General features: G+C 60.7%; 1 protein-coding gene across 1 annotated transcript in view; it reads left to right on the forward strand.

Annotated features, from left to right (window-relative positions):
- The window catches only part of LOC141139227 (hydroxyproline dehydrogenase-like), a 38,661-nt gene that overhangs the window by 3,562 nt on the left and 22,788 nt on the right, over window positions 1-12,311 (forward strand). The gene's annotated exons all lie outside the window — the stretch shown is intronic.

The following is a 12,311-nucleotide window of genomic DNA, read 5'->3' on the forward strand; positions in this document are numbered from 1 at the left end:
GTCCCCCTGTCCGTCCATCTCTGTCTGTCCCCCTGTCCGTCCATCTCTGTCTGTCCCCCTGTCCGTCCATCTCTGTCTGTCCCCCTGTCCGTCCATCTCTGTCTGTCCCCCTGTCCGTCCATCTCTGTCTGTCCCCCTGTCCGTCCATCTCTGTCTGTCCCCCTGTCCGTCCATCTCTGTCCGTCCATCTCTGTCTGTCCCCCTGTCCGTCCATCTCTGTCTGTCCCCCTGTCCGTCCATCTCTGTCTGTCCCCCTGTCCGTCCATCTCTGTCCGTCCCCCTGTCCGTCCATCTCTGTCCGTCCCCCTGTCCGTCCATCTCTGTCCGTCCCCCTGTCCGTCCATCTCTGTCCGTCCCCCTGTCCGTCCATCTCTGTCCGTCCCCCTGTCCGTCCATCTCTGTCCGTCCCCCTGTCCGTCCATCTCTGTCCGTCCCCCTGTCCGTCCATCTCTGTCCGTCCCCCTGTCCGTCCATCTCTGTCCGTCCCCCTGTCCGTCCATCTCTGTCCGTCCCCCTGTCCGTCCATCTCTGTCCGTCCCCCTGTCCGTCCATCTCTGTCCGTCCCCCTGTCCGTCCATCTCTGTCCGTCCCCCTGTCCGTCCATCTCTGTCCGTCCCCCTGTCCGTCCATCTCTGTCCGTCCCCCCTGTCCGTCCATCTCTGTCCGTCCCCCCTGTCCGTCCATCTCTGTCCGTCCCCCCTGTCCGTCCATCTCTGTCCGTCCCCCCTGTCCGTCCATCTCTGTCCGTCCCCCCTGTCCGTCCATCTCTGTCCGTCCCCCCTGTCCGTCCATCTCTGTCCGTCCCCCCTGTCCGTCCATCTCTGTCCGTCCCCCCTGTCCGTCCATCTCTGTCTGTCCCCCCTGTCCGCCCCCCTGTCCATTCCACTATCCCCCTGTCCATCCATCTCTGTCCGTCCCCCTGTCCATCCCACTGTCATCCTGTCCCCCTGTCCGTCCCACTGTACCCCTGTCCGTCCCACTGTCCATTCCACTATCCCCCTGTCCATCCCACTGTCATCCTGTCACACCCCCGTCCCTCCCACTGTCCGTCCCCCTGTCCCCTCGTCCGTCCCCCCCGTCCGTCCCGCTGTCGTTCACCCCCCCGTCCGTCCCGCTGTCGTTCACCCCCCCCCGTCCGTCCCGCTGTCCTCCCCCCATCCGTCCCACTGTTCCCCCGTCCGTCCATCCCACAGTCCCCCTGTCCATCCCACAGTCCCCCTGTCCGTCCATCTCTGTCTGTCCCCCTGTCCATTCCACCGTCCGTCCCACAGTCATCCCGTCCCCCTGTCCGTCCCACAGTCATCCCGTCCCCCTGTCCGTCCCACAGTCATCCCGTCCCCCTGTCCGTCCCACAGTCATCCCGTCCCCCTGTCCGTCCCACAGTCATCCCGTCCCCCTGTCCGTCCCACAGTCATCCCGTCCCCCTGTCCGTCCCACAGTCATCCCGTCCCCCTGTCCGTCCCACAGTCATCCCGTCCCCCTGTCCGTCCCACAGTCCCCCCCGTCCGTCCGTCCCCCTGTCCATTCCGACGTCCCCCTGTCCGTCCCACCGCCCCCCGTCCATCCCACCGCCCCCCGTCCATCCCACCGTCATCCTGTCCCCCTGTCCATCCCACAGTCCCCCTGTCCGTCCATCTCTGTCTGTCCCCCTGTCCATTCCACCGTCCATCCCACATCTATCCTGTCCCCCTGTCCATCCCACAGTCATTCCGTCCCCCTGTCCATCCCACTGTCCCCCTGTCCGTCCCCCTGTCCATCTCACTGTCATCCTGTCCCCCTGTCTGTCCCCCTGTCCATCTCACTGTCATCCTGTCCCACTGTCCGTCCCACTGTGCCCCCGTCCGTCCCACTGTGCCCCCGTCCGTCCCACTGTGCCCCCCGTCCGTCCGTCCCACTGTGCCCCCCGTCCGTCCGTCCCACTGTGCCCCCCGTCCGTCCGTCCCACTGTGCCCCCCGTCCGTCCGTCCCACTGTGCCCCCGTCCGTCCGTCCCACTGTGCCCCCGTCCGTCCATCCCACAGTCCGTCCGTCCCCCTGTCCATCCCACCGTTCACCGCCCCCCCTGTCCATCCCACTGCCCCCCCTGTCCATCCCACTGCCCCCCCTGTCCATCCCACCGCCCCCCCTGTCCATCCCACCGCCCCCCCTGTCCATCCCACCGCCCCCCTGTCCGTCCATCTCTGTCTGTCCCCCTGTCCATTCCACCGTCCGTCCCACAGTCATCCTGTCCCCCTGTCCGTCCCACAGTCATCCTGTCCCCCTGTCCGTCCCACAGTCATCCTGTCCCCCTGTCCGTCCCACAGTCATCCTGTCCCCCTGTCCGTCCCACAGTCATCCTGTCCCCCTGTCCGTCCCACAGTCATCCTGTCCCCCTGTCCGTCCCACAGTCATCCTGTCCCCCTGTCCGTCCCACAGTCATCCTGTCCCCCTGTCCGTCCCACAGTCATCCTGTCCCCCTGTCCGTCCCACAGTCATCCTGTCCCCCTGTCCGTCCCACAGTCATCCTGTCCCCCTGTCCGTCCCACAGTCATCCTGTCCCCCTGTCCGTCCCACAGTCATCCTGTCCCCCTGTCCGTCCCACAGTCATCCTGTCCCCCTGTCCGTCCCACAGTCATCCTGTCCCCCTGTCCGTCCCACAGTCATCCTGTCCCCCTGTCCGTCCCACAGTCATCCTGTCCCCCTGTCCGTCCCACAGTCATCCTGTCCCCCTGTCCGTCCCACAGTCATCCTGTCCCCCTGTCCGTCCCACAGTCATCCTGTCCCCCTGTCCGTCCCACAGTCATCCTGTTTCCCTGTCCGTCCCACAGTCATCCTGTTTCCCTGTCCGTCCCACAGTCATCCTGTCCCCCCGTCCGTCCGTCCCACTGTCCCCCCGTCCGTCCGTCCCACTGTCCCCCCGTCCGTCCGTCCGTCCCACTGTCCCCCCGTCCGTCCGTCCGTCCCACTGTCCCCCCGTCCGTCCGTCCCACTGTCCCCCCGTCCGTCCGTCCATCCCACTGTCCCCCCGTCCGTCCGTCCATCCCACTGTCCCCCCGTCCGTCCGTCCATCCCACTGTCGTCCCCCCGTCCGTCCGTCCATCCCACGGTCGTCCCCCCGTCCGTCCGTCCATCCCACGGTCGTCCCCCCGTCCGTCCGTCCATCCCACGGTCGTCCCCCCGTCCGTCCGTCCATCCCACGGTCGTCCCCCCGTCCGTCCGTCCATCCCACGGTCGTCCCCCCGTCCGTCCGTCCATCCCACGGTCCCCCCCCCGTCCGTCCGTCCATCCCACGGTCGTCCCCCCGTCCGTCCGTCCATCCCACGGTCGTCCCCCCGTCCGTCCGTCCATCCCACGGTCGTCCCCCCGTCCGTCCGTCCATCCCACGGTCGTCCCCCCGTCCGTCCGTCCATCCATCCCACGGTCGTCCCCCCGTCCGTCCGTCCATCCCACGGTCGTCCCCCCGTCCGTCCCTCCATCCCACGGTCGTCCCCCCGTCCGTCCCTCCATCCCACGGTCGTCCCCCCGTCCGTCCCTCCATCCCACGGTCGTCCCCCCGTCCGTCCCTCCATCCCACGGTCCCCCCCCCCCCGTCCGTCCATCCCACGGTCCCCTCCCGTCCGTCCGTCCCCCTGTCCATCCCACCGTCCCCCGTCCATTCCACAGTCATCCTGTCCATTCCACTGTCTTCCTGTCCCCCTGTCCGTCCATCCCACAGTCCCACTGTCATCCTGTCATCCTGTCCCCCTGTCCGTCCATCCCACTGTCATCCTGTCCCCCTGTCCATCCCACTGTCATTCCGTCCCACTGTCCATCCCACTGTCATCCTGTCCCACTGTCCGTCCCCCTGTCCATCCCACTGTCCCCCTGTCCATCTCACTGTCATCCTGTCCCACTGTCCCCCCGTCCGTCCCACTGTCCCCCGTCCGTCCCACTGTCCCCCCGTCCGTCCCACTGTCCCCCCGTCCGTCCCACTGTCCCCCCGTCCGTCCCACTGTCCCCCCGTCCGTCCCACTGTCCCCCCGTCCGTCCGTCCGTCCCACTGTCCCCCCGTCCGTCCGTCCGTCCCACTGTCCCCCCGTCCGTCCCCCCGTCCCCCCGTCCGTCCCCCCGTCCGTCCCCCCGTCCGTCCCCCCGTCCGTCCCCCCGTCCGTCCCCCCGTCCCCCCGTCCGTCCCCCCGTCCCCCCGTCCGTCCCCCCGTCCCCCCGTCCGTCCCCCCGTCCCCCCGTCCGTCCGTCCGTCCCACTGTCCCCCCCGTCCGTCCGTCCCCCCGTCCGTCCCCCCGTCCGTCCCCCCGTCCGTCCGTCCGTCTGTCCGTCTGTCCCACTGTCCCCCCGTCCGTCCGTCCCACTGTCCCCCCGTCCGTCCGTCCGTCCCACTGTCCCCCCGTCCGTCCGTCCCACTGTCCCCCCGTCCGTCCGTCCGTCCGTCCCACTGTCCCCCCGTCCGTCCGTCCGTCCGTCCGTCCGTCCCACTGTCCCCCCGTCCGTCCCCCCGTCCGTCCGTCCGTCCCCCCGTCCGTCCGTCCCACTGTCCCCCCGTCCGTCCGTCCCACTGTCCCCCCGTCCATCCGTCCCACTGTCCCCCGTCCGTCCGTCCGTCCCACTGTCCCCCCGTCCGTCCGTCCGTCCCACTGTCCCCCCGTCCGTCCGTCCGTCCCACTGTCCCCCCGTCCGTCCGTCCGTCCCACTGTCCCCCCGTCCGTCCGTCCGTCCCACTGTCCCCCCGTCCGTCCGTCCCACTGTCCCCCCGTCCGTCCGTCCGTCCCACTGTCCCCCCGTCCGTCCGTCCGTCCCACTGTCCCCCCGTCCGTCCGTCCCACTGTCCCCCCGTCCGTCCGTCCGTCCGTCCCACTGTCCCCCCGTCCGTCCGTCCGTCCGTCCCACTGTCCCCCCGTCCGTCCGTCCGTCCCACTGTCCCCCCGTCCGTCCCACTGTCCCCCCGTCCGTCCCACTGTCCCCCCGTCCGTCCCACTGTCCCCCCGTCCGTCCCACTGTCCCCCCGTCCGTCCCACTGTCCCCCCGTCCGTCCCACTGTCCCCCCGTCCGTCCCACTGTCCCCCCGTCCGTCCCACTGTCCCCCCGTCCGTCCGTCCGTCCCACTGTCCGTCCGTCCGTCCCACTGTCCGTCCGTCCGTCCCACTGTCCCCCCGTCCGTCCGTCCGTCCCACTGTCCCCCCGTCCGTCCGTCCGTCCCACTGTCCCCCCGTCCGTCCGTCCGTCCCACTGTCCCCCCGTCCGTCCGTCCGTCCCACTGTCCCCCCGTCCGTCCGTCCGTCCCACTGTCCCCCCGTCCGTCCGTCCGTCCCACTGTCCCCCCGTCCGTCCGTCCCACTGTCCCCCCGTCCGTCCGTCCCACTGTCCCCCCGTCCGTCCGTCCCACTGTCCCCCCGTCCGTCCGTCCCACTGTCCCCCCGTCCGTCCGTCCGTCCCACTGTCCCCCCGTCCGTCCGTCCGTCCCACTGTCCCCCCGTCCGTCCGTCCGTCCCACTGTCCCCCCGTCCGTCCGTCCGTCCCACTGTCCCCCCGTCCGTCCGTCCGTCCCACTGTCCCCCCGTCCGTCCGTCCGTCCCACTGTCCCCCCGTCCGTCCGTCCGTCCCACTGTCCCCCCGTCCGTCCGTCCGTCCCACTGTCCCCCCGTCCGTCCGTCCGTCCCACTGTCCCCCCGTCCGTCCGTCCGTCCCACTGTCCCCCCGTCCGTCCGTCCGTCCCACTGTCCCCCCGTCCGTCCGTCCGTCCCACTGTCCCCCCGTCCGTCCGTCCGTCCCACTGTCCCCCCGTCCGTCCGTCCGTCCCACTGTCCCCCCGTCCGTCCGTCCGTCCCACTGTCCCCCCGTCCGTCCGTCCGTCCCACTGTCCCCCCGTCCGTCCGTCCGTCCCACTGTCCCCCCGTCCGTCCGTCCGTCCCACTGTCCCCCCGTCCGTCCGTCCGTCCCACTGTCCCCCCGTCCGTCCGTCCGTCCCACTGTCCCCCCGTCCGTCCGTCCGTCCCACTGTCCCCCCGTCCGTCCGTCCGTCCCACTGTCCCCCCCGTCCGTCCGTCCGTCCCACTGTCCCCCCGTCCGTCCGTCCGTCCCACTGTCCCCCCGTCCGTCCGTCCGTCCCACTGTCCCCCCGTCCGTCCGTCCCACTGTCCCCCCGTCCGTTCGTCCGTCCGTCCCACTGTCCCCCCGTCCGTCCCACTGTCCCCCCGTCCGTCCCACTGTCCCCCCGTCCGTCCCACTGTCCCACTGTCCCCCCGTCCGTCCCACTGTCCCACTGTCCCCCCGTCCGTCCCACTGTCCCCCCGTCCGTCCGTCCGTCCGTCCCACTGTCCCCCCGTCCGTCCCACTGTCCCCCCGTCCGTCCGTCCGTCCGTCCCACTGTCCCCCCGTCCGTCCGTCCGTCCCACTGTCCCCCCGTCCGTCCGTCCATCCCACTGTCCCCCCGTCCGTCCGTCCGTCCCACTGTCCCCCCGTCCGTCCGTCCGTCCCACTGTCCCCCCGTCCGTCCGTCCGTCCCACTGTCCGTCCGTCCGTCCCACTGTCCCCCCGTCCGTCCCACTGTCCCCCCGTCCGTCCGTCCGTCCCACTGTCCCCCCGTCCGTCCGTCCCACTGTCCCCCGCGTCCGTCCGTCCGTCCCACAGTCCCCCATGTCCGTCCGTCCGTCCCACTGTCCCCCCGTCCGTCCGTCCCACTGTCCCCCCGTCCGTCCCACTGTCCCCCCGTCCGTCCCACTGTCCCCCCGTCCGTCCGTCCGTCCGTCCCACTGTCCGTCCGTCCGTCCCACTGTCCCCCCGTCCGTCCCACTGTCCCCCCGTCCGTCCGTCCGTCCCACTGTCCCCCGCGTCCGTCCGTCCGTCCCACAGTCCCCCGCGTCCATCCGTCCGTCCCACAGTCCCCCATGTCCGTCCGTCCGTCCCACTGTCCCCCCGTCCGTCCGTCCCACTGTCCCCCCGTCCGTCCCACTGTCCCCCCGTCCGTCCCACTGTCCCCCCGTCCGTCCGTCCGTCCGTCCCACTGTCCGTCCGTCCGTCCCACTGTCCCCCCGTCTGTCCGTCCGTCCCACTGTCCCCCCGTCCCCCCGTCCGTCCGTCCCACTGTCCCCCCGTCTGTCCCACTGTCCCCCCGTCCGTCCCACTGTCCCCCCGTCCGTCCGTCCCACTGTCCCCCCGTCCGTCCGTCCGTCCGTCCCACTGTCCCCCCGTCCGTCCGTCCGTCCGTCCCACTGTCCCCCCGTCCGTCCGTCCGTCCCACTGTCCCCCCGTCCGTCCGTCCGTCCCACTGTCCCCCCGTCCGTCCGTCCGTCCCACTGTCCCCCCGTCCGTCCGTCCGTCCCACTGTCCCCCCGTCCGTCCGTCCGTCCCACTGTCCCCCCGTCCGTCCGTCCGTCCCACTGTCCCCCCGTCCGTCCGTCCGTCCCACTGTCCCCCCGTCCGTCCGTCCGTCCCACTGTCCCCCCGTCCGTCCGTCCGTCCCACTGTCCCCCATGTCCGTCCGTCCGTCCCACAGTCCCCCATGTCCGTCCGTCCGTCCCACAGTCCCCCATGTCCGTCCGTCCGTCCCACAGTCCCCCATGTCCGTCCGTCCCACAGTCCCCCATGTCCGTCCGTCCGTCCCACAGTCCCCCTGTCCATCCCACTCTCATCCTGTCCCCCTGTCCATCCCAGGAGGAAAGATTTATCAGGTGTGCAATCCAATCTCAAATCTGTGCAATCATCTGCCAAAGTTGTTTTTGATGTTTCTAATCGCACAGATGGATCCTCTGCAAGGAGGAATATGGGGAGTTATGCGTCTGTTCTGGGGAGTCGCACCAAGGAGGGTGGAGGGAATTTTGTAAATACTAGTCACAATTTGGGGAGGTTTGGTGGTGGGATGGTTGGTGGGTACAGGAGGAGGAATGTGGTTCAGTTGAAGTGGGAGGGGACCCCACCAGTAAGGGGGAGGGTGGCTGAGTTGGTTTTAGAAATGGGGTTTAAAGCCTTGGATATATTTGCTTAGATTTGCCCAGTGGGGAGTTATGAGTATGATTTGTCCTTTTGTAAAGCCTGAGGGTCTGGATTTATTTTGGGAGAGGTATAGTAGGTGCAAGGGCCTTCCTCAGTGGAGTGGTTTGGTGCCAAAGGTGATTTTGAGGCAGCCTCTGATAAAATCGGTGACGATCCTGATGTGTAATGAATCCATACCAGAGGCTGATTTGATAGTATGGCTACGCCGATATGGCGAGGTCCTCGCTGCACTGCAGAAGGTCCTTGATCAGCATGGGATATGGACAGGGGCCTCGACAGTGTCAATAAAATTGGGGGTGCTGGGCAATGTAGTTCAACACCTGCCCTGTTCAGCTTTTCTGGGGAGGGATAGGCTGACCATTTTTTACCAGGGTCAGCCTAAGGTCTGTAATAAATGTGGTGACAAAGGCCATTTTGCATCTACCTGTACTCGCAAGAAATGCTCACTATGCCAGGATTTGGGCCATTTTGGCCAAAGATTGTACAGAGATTCAATGTAATTTGTGCCAGAAGCTTGGTCATGCTTATAGTCAGTGCCCGGAGGCATTACATACCTCGCCAGGATTGGCAGCTGAGCTGCAGAGGCTCGATAAAGAGGATGAGGCCGCTAAAGTTAGGGAGGAAACTGTTATTGCCCCTCCTGTGTCTGTTACATCTGTTCCAGATTCTGTTTGCCCCAGTGATGTGGTCCCTGAGTCTGTCCCTCTTGTGTCTGTTACATCTGTTGTTTCGGATTCTGTTTCCCCTAGTAATGTGGTCCCTGAGTCTGTCCCCCATGTGGTGGTCCCTAATCCTTCTGTATGTAGATCCTCCAGACTAGCAGAAGCTGCTGGGGGGGGCAGGTTTAGCGAATCTTCCCTCTCAGCCTCCAGTCCCTGTCCCTCAACAGCGCAAACATGGTCAGGGGAGTGTGGGGGTGTTGGATGGGGGAGGGGTTGAGGGAAAGGTGTCCATATCCCATGTCTCACCCTCTGTTGAGGGGGATTCGGATGATGAGGGGTGGGAGACGTTTAGGAGGAAGAAAAAGAAGAAGAGGAAGACAAGTAAAGTGGTAATTTCTTCCTCAGAGTCGGACCCAGGAGGGGTTCCTCTTGGTAATACTTTTCAAGTGTTGTCGGATGATGAGATGTCTGATCTATCTTTCTCTTTATCATCCATGGATGACGGGGAGTCAAGTAGTCTAAAGAGAGCTGTTTCTGGTGATGAGAGTGTGGTAAAGGTTAAGAAACGACTACCCCAATTATCCTGATGGCAGTTCCCACGCTGATAAAGGTGGCGACCATTAATGTCGCCAGCATTAAATCTGTAAGAGCTCGTGATATTACCTAAATTTTTGCTCAGCGAGTTTGATGCTGAGATTTTATTTTTGCAAGAGACCTGGCTCAATACTTTGGCCAATGTCCATCTAGCAAAAAGGAAGTGGAGATGCGGTCCCTCCTTTTGGTCTCTTGCGGCTGAGCCCTGCAGCGGAGTTGCAGTCCTTTTTAAAACCGATATGGTAACATGCCGGCGGGTAATTGAGGTAGAAATGGGGAGATGCATGGTTTTAGACGTCTCTGTTAGGGGGCAGGACCTGCGCCTGATCAATATCTATGGACCGCAGTCAAAATGGGGCAGGAAATGCCTCCTCACAGAGGTCAAGCCCTTCCTTTTTATGTCCCAGCAGGTTGTCTTTGGAGGTGATTTTAACACCATAATTAGGCCTGAAGACAGGAGAGGCTCTGTAGACAGGCTGGGTTACGATAGCGTTTTTCTTAGAGATATGGTTAGACAAGCAGGCCTGGTAGATGTGCATTTCAGAGAGGGAATAGTCAGGGTAGGATAGATAGGTTTTTTTTTTTAAAGGAGAACTCTGCTTTCCTGAGTTGAGGGCGGTGGAGTTCTCTGACCACTGTATGCTGTCTGTGACTCTGAATGCCTCAGACACTCCACCCAGGGGAAGGGTTACCTGGAAACTGAATTCAGCTCTCCTGGAAGGGAAGATGTAGAGGTAAGACAATCCTTTGAGGATTTTTTTCAGGCACAGGTTTCTATTCTGGACTTTTGGTTCAGTACATGAGCAGCGCCCACATATGAAAACGGTGAAAACCAGACATGTGAGGTATTGCCGCAATCAGAAGAGCGAGAGCAATAATTCTAACCCTAGACCTCCTCTGTAACTCAAAACATGCAACTTGTAAACATTTTTAAACATCGCCTATGGAGATTTGTCGCCATTCCACGAGCGGGCGCAATTTTGAAGCGTGACATGTTGGGTATCAATTTACTCGGCGTAACATTATCTTTCACAATATAAAAAAAAAATTGGGCTAACTTTACTGCTGTCTTATTTTTTAATTCAAAAAAGTGTATTTTTACCAAAAAAAGTGCGCTTGTAAAACCGCTGTGCAAATACGGTGTGACATAAAGTATTGCAACGACCATTTTATTCTCTAGGGTGTTAGAAAAAAAATGTGTAATGTTTGGGGGTTCTAAGTAATTTTCTAGCAAAAAAACTTGTTTTTAACTTGTGAACAACACATCTCAGAAAGAGGCTCGGCCCTTAAGTGGTTAACTGATATGACATGTCACAGGAAGCACCCTCATGGCTAACAGAGGACAGAATTAGAAATAGACTTGAAAAACTTAACATTAATAAGTCACCGGGACCAGATGGCTTGCTCCCAAGGGTCCTTAAGGAACTCAGTCAAGTAATTGCCAGACCATTTGTTCCTATTTTTTTTTTAGTCTACTGACTGGAATGGTACCAGCTGATTGGAGAAAAGCCAATGAAGCACCAATATTTAAAAAAGGGTCAAAATACATCCCTGGGAATTACAGACCAGTTAGCCTAACATCAATAGTATGCAAGCTCTTGGAGGGGATGATAAGGGACTATATACAAGATTTTAGCAATAAGAACGATATCATTAGTAGTAATCAGCATGGATTCATGAAGAATCGTTCTTGCCAAACCAATCTATTAACCTTCTATGAGGAGGTGAGTTGCCATCTAGATAAAGGAAGGCCCGTAGACGTGGTGTATCTGGATTTTGCAAAAGCATTTGACACAGTTCCCCATAAATGTTTACTGTACAAAATAAGGTCCGTTGGCATGGACCATACAGTACATGATGAGTACATGGATTGAAAACTGGCTACAACGGCGAGTTCAGAGGGTGGTGAAAAATGGGGAGTACTCGGAATGGTCAGGGGTGGGTAGTGGGGTCCCCCAGGGTTCTGTGCTGGAACCCATACTATTTAATTTGTTCATAAACTACCTGGAGGATGGGGTAAACAGTTCAATCTCTGTATTTGCAGACAATACTAAGCTAAGCAGGGCAATAACTTCTCCGCAGGATGTGGAAACCTTGCAAGAAGATCTGAACAAATTAATGGTGTGGGCAACTACATGGCAAATGAGGTTTAATCTAAAAAAAAATTAAAATAATGCATTTGGGTGGCAAAAATATGAATGCAATCTATACACTGGGGGGAGAACCTCTGGGGGAATCTAGGATGGAAAAACACCTGGGGGTCCTAGTAGATATAGGCTCAGCAATGGCATGCAATGCCAGGCTGCTGCAAACAAAGCAAACAGAATATTGGCATGCATTAAAAAGGGAATCAACTCCAGAGATAAAACGATAATTCTCCTGCTCTACAAGACTCTGGTCCGGCCGCACCTAGAGTATGCTGTCCAGTTCTGGGCAACAAAGCTAATAAAGGGTCTGGAGGATCTTAGTTATGAGGAAGGATTACAAGCACTGAACTTGTTCTCTCTGGAGAAGAGACACTTGAGAGGGGATATGATTTCAATGTACAAATACCGTACTGGTGACCCCACAATAGGGATAAAACTTTTCCCACAAAAGGGATTTTAATAAGACATGCGGCCATTTACTAAAATTAGAAGAAAAGCGGTTTAACCTTAAACTGCGTAGAGGGTTCTTCACTGTAAAAGCGGTAAGGATGTGGAATTCTCTTCCGTAGGCGGTGGTCTCAGCGGGGAGCATCGATAATTAAAAAAAAAAAAAAAAGATAAGCACCTGAACGACCTCAACACGCAGGAATATACAATGTAATACTGACATAAAATCACACACATAGGTTGGACTTGATGGACTTGTGTCTTTTTTTCAACCTCGCCTAACTATGTAAATATATTGGTGACCAGTGGGAAGACTGCCCCTTACATTGGTGATCAGTGGGAAGAATACCATTGCTATCAGTGGTTACTTATCTAAGAGGCAGAAATTGCAATGGGTCTCTAGCAACCTCTGGAGGTACCATAGATGAAAAAGTCTGATGTTAACATATTTTACATGAAAAACTTTTGAAACTTATGTAATTTTTAAGGTTTTACTT

This window comes from Aquarana catesbeiana, linkage group LG04 (assembly GCF_042186555.1).
Source record: "Aquarana catesbeiana isolate 2022-GZ linkage group LG04, ASM4218655v1, whole genome shotgun sequence".
Lineage (NCBI taxonomy): Eukaryota > Metazoa > Chordata > Amphibia > Anura > Ranidae > Aquarana > Aquarana catesbeiana.